The sequence below is a fragment of the Lolium perenne genome, chromosome 6, assembly GCF_019359855.2.
Source record: "Lolium perenne isolate Kyuss_39 chromosome 6, Kyuss_2.0, whole genome shotgun sequence".
NCBI classification, from domain to species: Eukaryota; Viridiplantae; Streptophyta; class Magnoliopsida; order Poales; family Poaceae; genus Lolium; species Lolium perenne.
In genome coordinates, this window is record NC_067249.2 from 142536446 (window position 1) to 142551989 (window position 15544).

Here is a 15544-nt window from a genome sequence, read left to right on the forward strand (position 1 = left end):
CGCATGTCCTTCCTCTGCTGACGTCCTCCACCCCTACGTCACCCCCTCCCACCGCCCCAACGTCAGCAAACCGACGTTCGTTTTTCCAATGCCTCCCCACGCGCTCCACCATTGGCCAGAGCCACCACCCGTCGTCCTCCCGCTGCCTATAAAAGGCCCCGCCCCTGCTCACTCTCTTCTCCACACCCCACCACCTCTCCGACCTCCCAGAGTCCACGCAAAAAGCGCCAGAGCGCTCCCCTGGTCGCTGCACGCCGGCATGGTCGCCACCATGGATGGTCACCGCGAGGTGGCGGTGCAAAGCACAATCGCCCCGGCCCCGTTTCTCCCTCCCTCTCCCTGGCTCGACGCTCACCTTCTTCTCCTCGTCCTAACACCCGCCTCTGCGCCGCCCAGGTCGCCGGAGAAAGCCGCCGTCGCTGTCCGACCGTGGACGTCCGCGGAGGAGGACACGCCGGGAAGAGCTGCTGCGGGAGGAAAGGGGCATCGCCGAGCCGCCCCTGGACAGCCCAAGGACGCCTCCACTCCGCCGGAGTCTCGCCGCTGGCCGCCGCCCGCTGTTATGTTCCCGACCCCCTCCGTTTTCTCCCAGAACGCTGCGCCGCTGCGTGCGTGGTCGAGGAAGTGGACGACCCGCTTGTCCCGTGCGTGGCCTGCATGGCCACGTCGGCCCATGCACCTGGGCCCCGCCACGGGCCCCGTCTCCCCTACTTTTTCCTTTTTTTCCTCCCTCCACCTGGATAATCACCTGGACCGGCCCAACACTGCCACCCCGTACGGCCCAGTGATTCCCGCCCGTTTCAGCCGTTTGAAATTTTAGAAAATGCTGTAAATTGTTGTTAAAACCAATGACACTAATTTATGAATAAATCCATATCTACAGACCCAAATCGAGTGATTCAAAGTTCCACGGTTAGCTAATGAAAAGATCTACGACTTAGCACTGGTCTCATCCTCAAATTCGTTATATATTTTTCTGGGTAAATAAAGTTTTGAAAACATGCAGAATCACTGTTTGTTAGATCTAAATTTTTCTACAAAACCTTTTTGAGAAAACTCAACTGTGGGTGAAAGCCCTATTCAATAGCTTCATTTTTCCGTAGGTGACACTTCAAATGACCTCATAAATTTGAAATGGTTCACAGAGCAAGTTCTGGTCAGATCTGACTTTGTCGAATTAACCCTTGAGCTTGGAAACGAATTTTTGAATGAAACCAATTGAGTTAGAACCAGATTTTCAATACCTTTCATATGCAACTGACCTCATATTTTTAGGATTTTTCTACGATTTGTGGCATACAGATCTTGTTTTCTGTTCAGTCAGATTCAAGCAAATTCCTAAAATTGTAGGTTTAATTTTTTTGTGTAAATCCAATTGGGTTAGTCTTGTATTAGTATTGGTCATCTAGGAAAAATTGTGTTAGTCTCTGTTCATGCATATTTGTTACTGTTAGTTATGTGTATGTGTGACATGGGTTGTTGAAGCAAAACTTTTTGGTTTATTTGAAAACTTTAACCACCTCTTTGCATTAAAAATTGGTCAACCAATGTTTTATTCTTGCAAAACAAAACCTCTACAACTTAACCTTAGTTCTATTGTTTGGCTTAAGTTTTCAAATGATGTGGAATATTATTTACTTCCTTTTACTGGTAGTGTTTTGTAAACAAAATAAAATAGGAAGAATGATTTGTGCTTTTCCAAAAATGTTTGAAAATAAAATATAAATGTTTGTGATGCCAAACTAATGCACTTGATCTCTTTATGATGTTATCTACCAGGGGATGTTTAATTCATGTCTTGGTGATAACCATAGAGGCAATTGCTCATTTGTGAAGCTTTCATTCTTTTATCAAGTGAAATAAATGGGTTTTCTTTTATAAAGTTGTTTTGAAATAACTATAAGTCCTTAACAAGATAGACCTTAGTTGAGTGGTTAGTTTTGGATTGTTGCATGTTTGTTTTATTGGTGCAATGTGTTGATTGTGTTCCTTTTATTTTTTTCTGGCGATAGATGCGAGCAATTTCGGAGAAGAAGAGGAAGTGTTTCGGACGAAGATTTTATTGATATTGTTGGAATTATTTTTGATGGAGTTGACGAAGTCCAGGGACAAATAAGCCAACCAAGGCAAGCCATCTTTTGATCTCTTGCTATTTATCCTTCTTGTTGTGTTCATTGTTCCATTATATATTTGGTTCCTTGTATCATGTGTGATGTTTGGTCCTCTACTCTATGCATACTTATTCCCAAGTATGTTGAACCCCTGTTGATACTATGCATACTTACTCCCAAGTATGTTGAACCCCTTGTTGATGTTAGGCATGCTTACCCTAAGCATGTATGCCCCCTTGACAACATATATTGTCACCTTCTTAGTGGTATGATGATTAACATCATGACCCTTGTTGAATCATCTTATTTATGATGTCCCTATGCATGCTTATCCTAAGTATGTATGATCCCCTTGAAACCTCAATTATCATCTCCTTAGTGGTATGATGGCTAGCATCATGCGTTGATGTATCTTAGTTCATCCATAAAACTATAGGTTGGGAACCCCCTTGGAAAAATACCTTGTTGAAAAGAATTTTTGAAAACCTTGGGTGAGTTGGACTTACTCAAGCGTGTGTTTATGAAAGGAAAGGATCTTGGCAAAGATGGTTGGAAAGAAAATCTTGTTTTCAAAAACCTTGGCGCCTAAGTATTCACCCGTGACAATTAACCCGCGCAACCACAGCTACTCCAACGTGGGCACGGAGCTTAGCTTGACGTTTGTTCTTCTTAGCATGAGGCACCGCACAACTATACAAGGGTACGGTTACCCCCGAGTCCGGGTTGTCATGGTTGGGACAATAGTATAACGGGAGGCCTTCGGGGCTGACCCGTCCGGAAGACACTATGGGTCTCCTGGCTTGGCGGTGGAGCCACGCTCAAAGGGAGGTGAGCTGCCACGGTGCCGGGGAGGTACATACTCCATAGGGTAGGACCTCTTGCTAAGTCGAATGGGCGAAAGGCTATGTTCGGGTATCCGTCGTGGCATATGTTGTTATGCGGGGATGATGCCCACATGATAGGTATCCGGATAGAGGTGGGGAAAGTGTGCAAACTCTGCAGAGTAAAATCTATTCGAATAGCCGCGTCCGCGGTCATGGACGGTTGGAATGGCTGTTGCTTAGCCTGATGTGTTTTGGTTTAATGAATGTGTTTTGAGCAAAGAAAGGAACTTTGTTTTGGAGTACCGGGATGGTACTGAAAAGTGGTGGTGACCATGTGGAGATGGTCGGGAAGGAAACAAAAATGGGTTTACCCTTCCTAGTGTTTTATGTTGTAGTTCCTCTTTTGAAGAATCTTCTTCAATAGAGATATAGAGATGTCTTAGATAAATTCTTGAAGTGTCCCCTTCGATCGAGAAGTTGGGATGCTATCTCCACCAAAAACATCTCTTCTCTTCTACATGCTATATCCACAAGAGAAACTATTCTTCCTCTCGTGTCTTCTTTAGTTAGAATTGTTATCACCTTCTTGATGGTTTGCGAGTACAATTTCAATGTACTCACGGCTTTGTCCCTGGCTATTTACTTGGCCAGACTTGAAGGAGTTCGACAGATGAAGAAGGAGTTGACGACGTCTATGCGAGCTAGGAACGTCTTCCCAGTCAGTTGCCTGTAGGGTTATGGCAGATGACTTGGGCTCTACGCTGCTGAAGTGATTCCGCGACTCTGATGATTAGATTAGGCCCTTCGAGGCTATTATGTAAAGATTGGTCATGTGACCTCATTGTAATTTTCTTATTACGTTTTGTAAAGGATGATGTAATTTGATATCAGTTCGGTTATGTGTTCACGGCGCACTGATCATGGGATCGTGAACTGTATACATAACAGGGTATTTCGGACAGTTAGTCCGGGGTCCCCACATGCGATCTATCTCCTTGGACCTTTGTACATGCGGCATAGAGGTACCCCTTTGTGACACTTGGTTGAAACATATGTTATGCAATGATAATCCGTGTTAATCCAAGCTAATTAGGACAAGGTGCGAGCACTATTGGTATTCTATGCATGAGGCTTGCAACTTATAGGATGTCTTATACATAACACATATGATTTATTACTACCGTTGACAAAATTGTTTCTATGTTTTCAAAATAAAAGCTCTAGCACAAAAATAGTAATCCATGCTTCCCTCTGCGGAGGGCCATTCTTTTACTTTATGTTGAGTCATTTTACCTACTTCTTTCTATCTTAGAAGCAAACACTTGTGTCAACTGTGTGCATTGATTCCTACATACTTGCTTATTTGCATTCATCATATTACTTTATGTTGACAATCATCCATGAGATATACATGTTGAAGTTGAAAGCAACCGCTGAAACTTATATCTTCCTTTGTTTTGCTTCAAAGCTTTCTACTAAGAATTTATTGCTTTATGAGTTAACTCTTATGCAAGTCTTATTGATGCTTGTCTTGAAAGTACTATTCATGAAAAGTCTTTGCTATATGATTCAGTTGTTTATTCATTGTCTTTACCATTGCTTCGAATCACTACATTCATCTCATATGCTTTACAATAGTATTGATCAAGATTATGATAGCATGTCACTTCAGGAATTATCCTTGTTATCGTTTACCTACTCGAGAATGAGTAGGAACTAAGCTTGGGGATGCTTGATACGTCTCAAACGTATCTATAATTTCTTATGTTCCATGCTACTTTTATGATGATACTCACATGTTTTATACACACTTTATGTCATTATTATGCATTTTCCGGCACTAACCTATTGACGAGATGCCGAAGAGCCAGTTGCTGTTTTCTGCTGTTTTTGGTTTCAGAAATCCGACAAAGGAAATATTCTCAGAATTGGACGAAATCAACGCCCAGGGTCCTATTTTTCCACGAAGCTTCCAGAAGACCGAAGGGGATACGTAGTGGGGCCACGAGGACCCGTACCCATAGGGCGGCGCGGCTAGCATGGGGCCCGCGCCGCCTCCAACCCTACCCTTCCGCCTACTTATAGCCTTCGTCGCGAAAGCCCCTGTACCGAGAGCCACGATACGGAAAACCTTCCAGAGACGCCGCCGCCAATCCCATCTCGGGGGATTCAGGAGATCGCCTCCGGCACCCTGCCGGAGAGGGGAATCATCTCCCGGAGGACTCTTCATCACCATGATCGCCTCCGGATTGATGTGTGAGTAGTTCACCCCTGGACTATGGGTCCATAGCAGTAGCTAGATGGTTGTCTTCTCCTCATTGTGCTATCATGTTAGATCTTGTGAGCTGCCTATCATGATCAAGATCATCTATTTGTAATGCTACATGTTGTGTTTGTTGGGATCCGATGAATATGGAATACTATGTCAAGTTGATTATCAATCTATCATATATGTGTTGTTTATGTTCTTGCATGCTCTCCGTTGATAGTAGAGGCTCTGGCCAAGTTGATACTTGTGACTCCAAGAGGGAGTATTTATGCTCGATAGTGGGTTCATGCCTCCATTGAATCTGGGACAGTGACAGAAAGTTCTAAGGTTATGGATGTGATGTTGCCAGTAGGGATAAAACATCAATGCTTTGTCTAAGGATATTTGTGTTGATTACATTACGCACCTTTAATGCAATTGTCTGTTGTTTGCAACTTAATACTGGAAGGGGTGCGGATGCTAACCTGAAGGTGGACTTTTTAGGCATAGATGCATGCTGGATAGCGGTCTATGTACTTTGTCATAATGCCCTGATTAAATCTCATAGTAGTCATCGTGATATGTATGTGCATTGTCATGCCCTCTCTATTTGTCAATTGCCCAACTGTAATTTGTTCACCCAACATGCTATTTATCTTATGGGAGAGACACCACTAGTGAACTATGGACCCCGGTCCATTCTTTTACATCTGAAATACAATCTACTGCAAACTCTGTTCTTTACTGTTCTTCGCAAACAAGCATCATTTTCCACACCATACGTTTAATCCTTTGTTTACAACAAGCCGGTGAGATTGACAACCTCACTGTTACGTTGGGGCAAAGTATTGTGATTGTGTTGTGCAGGTTCCACGTTGGCGCCGGAATCCCTGGTGTTGCGCCGCACTACATTCCGTCACCAACAACCTTCACGTGTTCCTTGGCTCCTACTGGTTCGATAACCTTGGTTTCATACTGAGGGAAAACTCGCTGCTGTACGCATCACACCTTCCTCTTGAGGTTCCCAACGGACGTGTGTCAACTGCACGCCAGCAGGCCCCAACTTAGGCCGGATTATCCGGCCCCTCGAAGACTGCAACGGCTGGATTTTTTTTGGGGGGGGGGGGTATTTATACCCCCTTCTTCTACCTTGCTCCTTGCTCAATCATTGCACAAAAATCTGCCAAGCCTCACCACCATTAGAGCCACCTCAAGAACTCAAGATTTGCAAGATCTCCTCCCTCACCCAACCAAAGCTCTTGATCTTTGGAGATTCGAAGGAGAAGACACCGATCTACATCCTCACCAAAGCGATTTACATTTCTCCCTCATTTGTTTGAGGGCCCCCTTGCTAGTGTTCCTCTTTGGACCCCTAGTTGATTTGTGTTGATGTATTGTTGTTGATTGTTGTGTTGTTACAGATTTGGGAGCCTCCAATTCGGTTGTGGATGTGTGCCCCAAGAACTTTGTAAAGGCCCGGTTTCCGCCTCGATGAAATCCCTTAGTGGAAGTGGGCTAGGCCTTCGTGGCGTTGCTCACAGGAGATCTGAGTGAAGCCTTCGTGGCTGTTGGTTTGGCTTTCGTAGCAACCACACTCCTCCAAACGTAGACGTACCTTCTTGCAAAGGAAGGGAACCACGGGAATCATCTCCGTGTCATCGCGTGCTCCACTCTCGGTTACCTCTATCCTATTCTATCTCCTATATATTGTGTAGCTATATCTTGCGTAGCTATCTCCTATATATTGTCATATAGGTAAATTCACTTAGTTGCATATCTAGAGAATTTACCTTTGTGTCAAGCCTAAATTGAAAAGGAACTAAAAATTGGTTAGCACCTATTCACCCCCCTCTAGGTGCGGCATACGATCCTTTCACGTTCTCTTCTTCTTCTTCGGCGGCGATCTCGTGCTTGAAGTAGTCTACGTCGGCGAGGTAGCCAGCGCGGTGGCACGAGTCGAACTCCCACGTCCCGAATGAAATCCAGTTGTAGGAGTTCAGCGCGTACGCCGGATCCTCCCACAGATCCGGCGGCAAGATCATTCGGCGGCGGCGCACCTCGTCCCGCCGCTCTCAGCCCTCGCGTGGCACGGGGGGACCGGCACGCGCCGCGAGTTCAGGTACCAGCCCCCTCCATGGTACCGGCCGGTTTTCCTCCCATAGCTGCCGCGCGAGGTCAACGCGGATGTACCGGCTGATGACCCACAAGTATAGGGGGTGTATCATAGTACTTTCGATAAATAAGAGTGTCGAACCCAACGAGGAGCAGAAGGTGTTGACAAGCAGTTTCGATGAAGGATTCACTGTAAATGCTCACAGACAAGTTTTCAGGGGGTTTTGATATAGCAGATAAATAAAGTACAAGTGTTGGGGGGATAACCCCCGGTATGCCAAAGGCATGCCAAACCGGATGGTTTGGGCCATCAAGATACCGGTTTAATATTCTTACCGGAACACAAAGGTAGGAGTTTGGGCTAAGTGAAGCTAAGCCGGTATCCCCAAGGGGGTATGCCGGAACCCGGTAAAGAAGATACCGGAGAGAAGGGCCTGTCGGCAGAACTGGTCAAAGATTCTCTTCAGAGCAAGAAGACAAGGATGAGCTAAGCAAAGCGGCTTTAATCAGAGCCCTGGCGCCAAAGAGAGAGATGACGCTGAAAGAAGCCGGAGGACGTCAGCGTCCCTGATTAAAGAAGACTCCGGCGTCATCTATGATTAAAGTAGCTTTGTAAAGTAGTTTGTCCAGTCAAAGATGCCATTAGGGTTTCTTGTTCTGTAAGCCACCCTCTCCCCTATATAAGGAGAGGGGGTACTGCCTCTTACAGGCGCGTGTCCACAGAGGAGATTAGACGATAGAACTTGTATCCAAGAACCTGAAATCGTGTTGAGATCAATGAAGCAAGCGATCTAGTAAAGAGTTCTTCCTCTTGTCTCTCTTCTTGCATACCGGCCTTTGGTTGTGTTCTTGAGGAAAGCATCCGGAAGTTCATCCCATCTAGTCGAAAACCCTCCCCCGAATCCTCTAGCGTCCATTCGGCCCCAATCTAAGCCATCCCATGGCATCTGTCTGTTCACCACGACGACAGTTGGCGCCCACCGTGGGGCATGAAGTGGCGCTTGCGGGAGTTCACATTCGGGCGGGCATCCTCGAGGTCGCCGGCGAGCGTACGGTGTCCGCGCTTGTGCAGCGCATCTACGACATGGACTTCATCAACGACAACACGGGCTGCTTCGCCAACGGCGGCGTCTTCCCCAAGAACGGCCGCACCATCGAGTTCGGCAGCCACCGCGTCTACTTCGGCACAGTCCCTGTGCGCCAGCGCCTCTCGCCGGTGCTGGTGGCACCGGACCCGCCAAGATGGCTCTGTGCTGGCCGCGCCGCCGGCAGCGTCGAGGTAATGATGACCGGCATGGTTGGTGCAGGAAAAGAGGCTGTGGGTGAAGGTGCTGGTCGTGCGGCTTCGACCCGTGCGACCAAGCCACCGCTGGAGCGTGACGCAGGCGCAGCGGGAGCATCATCCGCGCCACCGGAAACACCGCTCCAAGCGGCGATGAACGTCCTCGCCACCCCCATCGTGCAGAACATCGACCCGGCAGCGGCTCAGGCGGAGCTGGAGGCGCAGCGCCAGAGAGTGCTCGAAAGCGGCAAGGACATCGTCCGGTTGCAGCGCGAGCTGAACCTAACCCTACGTGAGTATAACGCTGCCCATGGCTTTGCTTCTGTTAGCGCGCATGCTGCTAGGATGCCGGAAAACCGGCTAAAAGCTCGCAACCTAGATCAGGATTTGCGCAGAGAAGTTCTTGCCGGCAAAAGTACCTCTGCATCTGTTAGCATCGTGGAAAAACCTAAGTACAGTAGCCCGGATAAAACTATAAAAGCTGCTAAAGCTGCAGTAGAGCTATGCGAATCGCTTTCCGGAGATGCTTTGGCAAAACAGCAAGAGCGTGTTAGAGAGCTGCTGGAAACTATTGAGCAGCAGAATGCTGAGCAACTAGCTAAGCTGAACAAGGCCGCGGCCTATAAATCCGCGCGTTCAACAAAGAATGCCGGAAGCAAGTCCCATGGGCAGGCATCGTCCCCCCATCTGGACAAAAGAAGAGAAAAAGAGATGAACGCACAGCAGATGACTGTGTACGATCCGGTTCTTGCCGGAAAACAACAAGCCGGGCAACACGATGCCGGTAGAAAAAGCCAAGGGGTAGGTCGAGGCTACGCCAGAGGAGGCTATGCCGGAAACAATCATGCCGGTAGATATGAAACCGGGCCAAATTATCGAGCTGCAAGGGCAGCGTATGAGGAGATGCCACCACCAAGGTACCGGAAGGCAAGAGCCGCGAAACCGGAAAAATACGGAGAGGGAGATTCCGAAGTAGAACGAACAAGAGTCTACCGGAACCCCTTGGGGGATCGCCTGGGGGAGAGATGCTTGCCAGACCAGGATGCGAGGCACAGGCTGGACAGAGTGCACCTTTCCGAAATGATCGAGTCTGAGGGTCCTCCTGGCCCAAAATGTTTTGGCCCACGGATCATGGGAGAAGAGCCACCGATACGCAATTTCCAGCTGCCTCGAGACACAAAAACGTATGATGGCACGACCAAGCCGGAAGATTGGCTGGCGGACTATGTCACAGCTGTTTATGTAGCTGGTGGCGGAGTAAACCGGCGTTGGGTGGTGAGAATCATACCGTCCTACCTGGTAGGCCCTGCACGGATTTGGCTTAACAACTTGCCGGCAGGAAGCATTAACGGATGGCTGGACTTTGAGGAAGCCTTCGTGAACAACTTCAGTAGCACTTACAAGAGGCCAAACCGGCCCCAACAGCTCGCTTTATGCCAGCAACGTGCCGGTGAGACAGACAGGGATTATCTTACCCGGTGGAACTCAACAAGAAACACGTGCGAAGGAGTGATTGAAGCACAAGCAATTGCTTGGTTCAGTCAAGGATGCCGGAGAGGATCACCGCTGTGGCAAAAGCTGCAGAGAAGCATGCCAGCGACCTTGGCAGAGATGATACGCGTGGCAGATAGCTATGCATTGGGAGATCCATTGCAGCCAGCAGTACAAGCTGAGCCGGAGCAGCGACAGGAACAATACCGGGACAACCGGAACAACAAGAGAAGGGAAGATTTCCCGGATCGAAGGTACGCTCCGCAGCACGTTGCTGTTGTGCAAGAAAATTATGATGCTGGCAGCAGCCAAAGGCAAAAAACCGGATCGCAGCCGTGGGCGGGTCCAAAAAAGCAGTGGGTCGAAAAGAAACCCTGGGGCCAGAAAAAGAATTGGCAGGAACCCGTAAAATACACCATGGAAGCCACCATGGATCAACCTTGCCGGTGGCACACGCCAAACCCGGATCACCCGTCAAATCACCTGACGAAGGATTGTTCTTGGACCAAGTACTTGATTCAAAAGGGAGCGGTAAAGGACGCGCAAGCACAAGGGTGCTCAACAGTGTTGCCACCGTCACAGGATATGCTGCGTCAGCAACAGCTACCACCACAGCCACCACTCACCGGAGCAAATGCTTTACCGGTACAGCATCAGCCAAATAGGCAACAATACCAGCAAGTTAACCGGGTGGAGCAAAACGATGATCAACCACCTCCACCGGCACCTTTAGGCCGGAATATTTACGAGGGCCCGCATCTGTGCTGTGTTGTCTTTGTCACTGAGCCGACAGACAGGCAAAGTGTGCATCACCGCTCCATGGAGGTAAACGCCGTGATGCCGGCAGTACCCAGGTACATGCTGTGGTCAGATCAGGAAATTACCTGGTCATTTAAGGATCACCCCAAAATCATGCCGAATCCGGGTGGATATGCTCTTGTTGTGGACCCAATCATGAAAGGGCCGCAAACTCGAGTGAAATTCAGCAAGGTGCTGATAGACAACGGTAGCAGCATAAACATCATGTACAAGCATACCATGCATACGCTGGGCATAACAGAAAACATGCTTCAGCCAACGCGTACAATGTTCCACGGGATCGTTCCGGGCTTGTCCTGTGCCCCGGTAGGAAAAGTTCGGGTGGACGTAGCGTCTGGAGGACGTGACAATTGCCGGGTTGAAAATGTTGAGTTTGAGGTGGTGGACCTAGACAGTCCTTACCATGCGCTGCTGGGGAGACCAGCGTTGGCAGCTTTCATGGCCACAACTCATACAGCTTACCTCAAGATGAAGATGCCGGCACCTCGTGGACCCTTAACTGTGGTGGGAAACTATAACGTCTCACTGGAAACTGCATCTGCCGGATCAAACCTAGCGGAATCGCTGGTGATCGCGGAGGAAAAAAGAAGAATGCAAACCGCGGTTGCGCTGGCTCAATCTTCACAGTTGAGTTTAGCGGCAATGAGTGGAAGCTTGGGCTCACCGGCATTCAAGCTGACGAATGAAACAAAGGACATTGTGCTGGATCCGGCTTACCCAGAGCGCACCGTTCGCATCGGTGCCGGACTCGATCAAGCATAGGAAAACGCGCTCGTCAGCTTCCTCCGTGAGAATTGGAATATCTTTGCCTGGTCAACTGATGACTTGGTGGGTGTTCCGAGGGAGCTGGCTGAGCACTCTTTAAACATCCGGAAGGATGCCAAGCCGGTGCGACAACCCTTGCGCCGGTTTGTTGAAGATAGAAGGAAAATCATAGGAGAGGAGGTGACAAAACTGTTGGTTGCCGGATTCATTGTGGAGGTCACACACACAGAGTGGCTGGCCAATCCGGTAATGGTCGAAAAGAAAAAAGATGAGAACCTGGAGGCAAAAGCTCCAAAGGTATGGCGCATGTGCATCGACTACACCAACCTAAACAAGGCTTGCCCAAGAGATCCTTTTCCTTTGCCACGGATCGATCAAGTGATTGATTCAACTGCTGGGTGTGAGTTATTGTCCTTCCTGGATGCGTATTCCGGTTTTCACCAAATTCCCTTGAAAAAGGAAGATCAAATAAAAACTGCGTTCATCACCCCGCATGGGGCTTATTGCTATGTCACTATGCCCTTTGGTTTGCGCAACGCTGGTGCAACGTACCAGCGCTGTATGCAAAAATGCTTGTTTGATCAAATTGGAAAGAATGTGCAAGTCTATGTAGACGACACTGTGATAAAAACTAAGGTAAAGAACACCTTAATCGATGACATCCGGCAAACATTCGATAACCTAAGACGGTTCCGGATGAAACTTAATCCGGCAAAATGCACCTTCGGTGTCCCTGCCGGCAAGTTGCTCGGTTTCCTTGTGTCAAGCCGGGGCATTGAAGTCAATCCGGAAAAAATCCGGGCAATAGAAAGAATGACTATCCCACGAGAACTAAAGGATGTGCAAAAATTTACCGGTAGCTTGGCATCGCTAAGCCGGTTCATAAGCAGGTTGGGAGAAAAAACTCTGCCACTCTATGCTCTCATGAAAAAATCTGACACGTTCGTCTGGACCCCTCAGGCAGACGCAGCGTTTAAAGAGCTAAAAACAATGCTAGCCACAGCACCTATACTGGCTTCACCTCTAGAAAGAGAGCCTATGCTATTATTGTTATCACCAGGATTTGACCAAGTCGGAGGTGGGCCACGATCAAGATAAGCTTGAAGGTTATATATATGAAGAAAATACGAAGATCGGCCTTTTATGCGGAGTTGGGCTAGGTTGCCCATTTATCTGTAATTTATTAGATCGTGTCTTAAGTTAGAAGTTAGAGTTTGTATCGTGCACGTTGGGATATTCCCACGTTAGAAAGTCCGCTGGACTATAAATATGTATCTAGGGTTTATGGAATAAACAACAACACAACGTTCACCCCAAAACAAACCAATCTCGGCACATCGCCAACTCCTTCGTCTCGAGGGTTTCAATCAGGTAAGCGACATGCTGCCTAGATCGCATCTTGCGATCTAGGCAGCACAAGCCCCACGTTGTTCATGCGTTGCCCGTACTGAAGCGTCTTTGATGGCGGGCAACGTAGTTATCATAGATGTGTTAGGGTTAGCATAGCTCTTCGTATAAACATGCTTACGTAGTGCAACCCTCGCATGTCTAGCCGCCCTCACGCCTATCTCAGGCGTGGGGGCGGCACCCTGCTTGTTCATCATCTAGTAGATCTGATCCGTTACGATTGCTCCTTGCTCCGCAAGGATTAGTTTAATATCTACAATAGTTAGGCCTTACGAAGGGGGGGAGGATCCAGCGGCACGTAGGGTGGCGTTCGCAAGTCCTAAACAGGATGTTCCGATGATCAACGTCACGTTGGTTGTGTGGCCTTGTTTAGGATCGGCTTACGAGCACCGTGCGTGGCCGCGAGGCCCAACCTGGAGTAGGATGATCCGATTATGCGGTGAAAACCCTAAATCGTCGTAGATCTCATTAGCTTTATCTTGATCAAGCAGGATCACCAAGTATTCGTGCACCCCGTACGGATCATGGGTGGATCGGCTCTTTGAGCCGATTCACAGGATAACCTGAGAGCCGATCGAGGCTCTGATTTAATGTTTACGTGTATGCCATGCAGGAACTAAGCGAGGCATCCCCATCACCTTCCTGACCAGGTATAGGTCAGGTGGCACGCCCTTGCACTTCGCATCGCCGCGTGTGACCAGAAGAGCATTGCGGGCCGTCGCTCGGAGGGGTCTCAGCCAGCCGCAGCTCTAGGCTCTTCCCGGCTCTACCGTGTTGACAGGCCGCTGCCCGCCGGTGGGTTTTGGCGATCAACACATTCTGGCACGCCCGGTGGGACCTCGAGCAAAGGAAAGCCGATGACGAAACATCGGCTGGTACGAACGCGGTGCTCGTCCTCCCGACGGAGCCTAGTGCTCCAGCATTACACGAGGGATATCACGAAACCTTCATGGAGCGCTTCGTTCCAGCGAGTCGACCAAGATTATTCTCACTACACGGTCTGCTTGGTTTCAACGGTGATCTGGCGGTCGGCGGTCACGTCGGCTACACGAATCCCAACAGAGCCGAGGTACGAGTACGGCGCATGGACATAATACAAAGCCGATATCTGCAGTCACCTGTCAGATTCGGCTCGGGGAAGGTGCATATGGTTATCAGACAGACGCATGGGCAAGAAAATGTCAGGAGCCGATGGAAAATCGGCCAGTAAAAAAAAAATTTTTGTAAGCAAGTACAGAAAGATCCAGTCCAATGAAACATCATTTGTCTCTGAAGGCCCTACTGAAGGAACACACCGAGGGCGAGAATGGCGTCGACACGGACGCGATCCGCCTCAGCAATCTCGGCCTTGTCATCCTCGTCCTTACCCGTCACCAGCTGATTGCTCAGGGTACGGATTTCAGCCAGATCGGTCTTCAGACCGGCCGTGAGGCCTTTTGCTTCGTCTTGAGAACGGGCAACAAGGGCTTCCTTGTCCTGGATGAGCTGTTTGGTCACCCTTACCCTCTCTTCAAGATCCTCCAGCTCCTTGCGCAGGGTCTCGAGTTCAGCACGAGTAGCAGAGGTATCCGTCTTGGCGTCCAGAGCAGCCTTCTTCTCGTTGAGCCGTCGACATTTTTCGGCAATATCGGCCCTCAGCGGAAGTTGGGAGTGGCGAAGAGCAATCCTTTGGCGAGCCGATTGCACCCTTGACTTAAAGACCGGCAGGGTAACAGCGGGCCAGAGCTTCACTTGCAGGGTCATAGGGAGATGAAGCTGGATATCCTCGAGAATGCCTTTGGCTTCTGCGGAATCTTCAATCAAAGTCTCAGTTGGGGCGGAAAGCAAATCTTTGAGGCGTTGGAGTGGACCACGGACTGTACTGGGGATCGGCTCCCCACCTGCCTTGGAAGAAGTTGGTTCGATGGATTCTGGATCGAACGAAAGCAAGCTCGAAAGATCATAACCCTGGCAGGGCAAACAAAGTGAGCTTAGCAGGCAATAGTGGAATTGATGGAGCCAAGGAAGAAAGACATACCTCTCCCAAGGAAGGGGGGACAGCCGATGCAGTAACGATCGGCTCTTCGGCGGGCTGAGATGGGTTAACCATTTGGGCAGCCGCCACCACTGAGGTGGCCAGGTCCAGAGTGGCGGACGGTATCTGTATCTCCTCAACGTCTCCGCTAGAAGTTTTTTCGGCCTGCAAGAGGAAGCGATTAGCCGATCTATATGTAACAACCGGAAAGCGTGAAGTATGATCGAGAAGATGATTACATTCGAGACCTCCTGGCTTGATGAAGAGGTTCGTGGGTTCTTACGAGCCCTTTTAACGCAGCGGCGCTTCGTGCGTGACCCCGATCTAGTCGGGGCTTTGGGGGGCAGGAGGATCAGGGACCGACCTTTTCTTGGAAGCCGGCGCTGGTGAAGCCGTCTGGCTCTGGGTGGTGGACCTCTCGGAATTACCCGAGCTTGAGTCCCCCTGACTGGTTTCTTCGGCCCCGCTGGA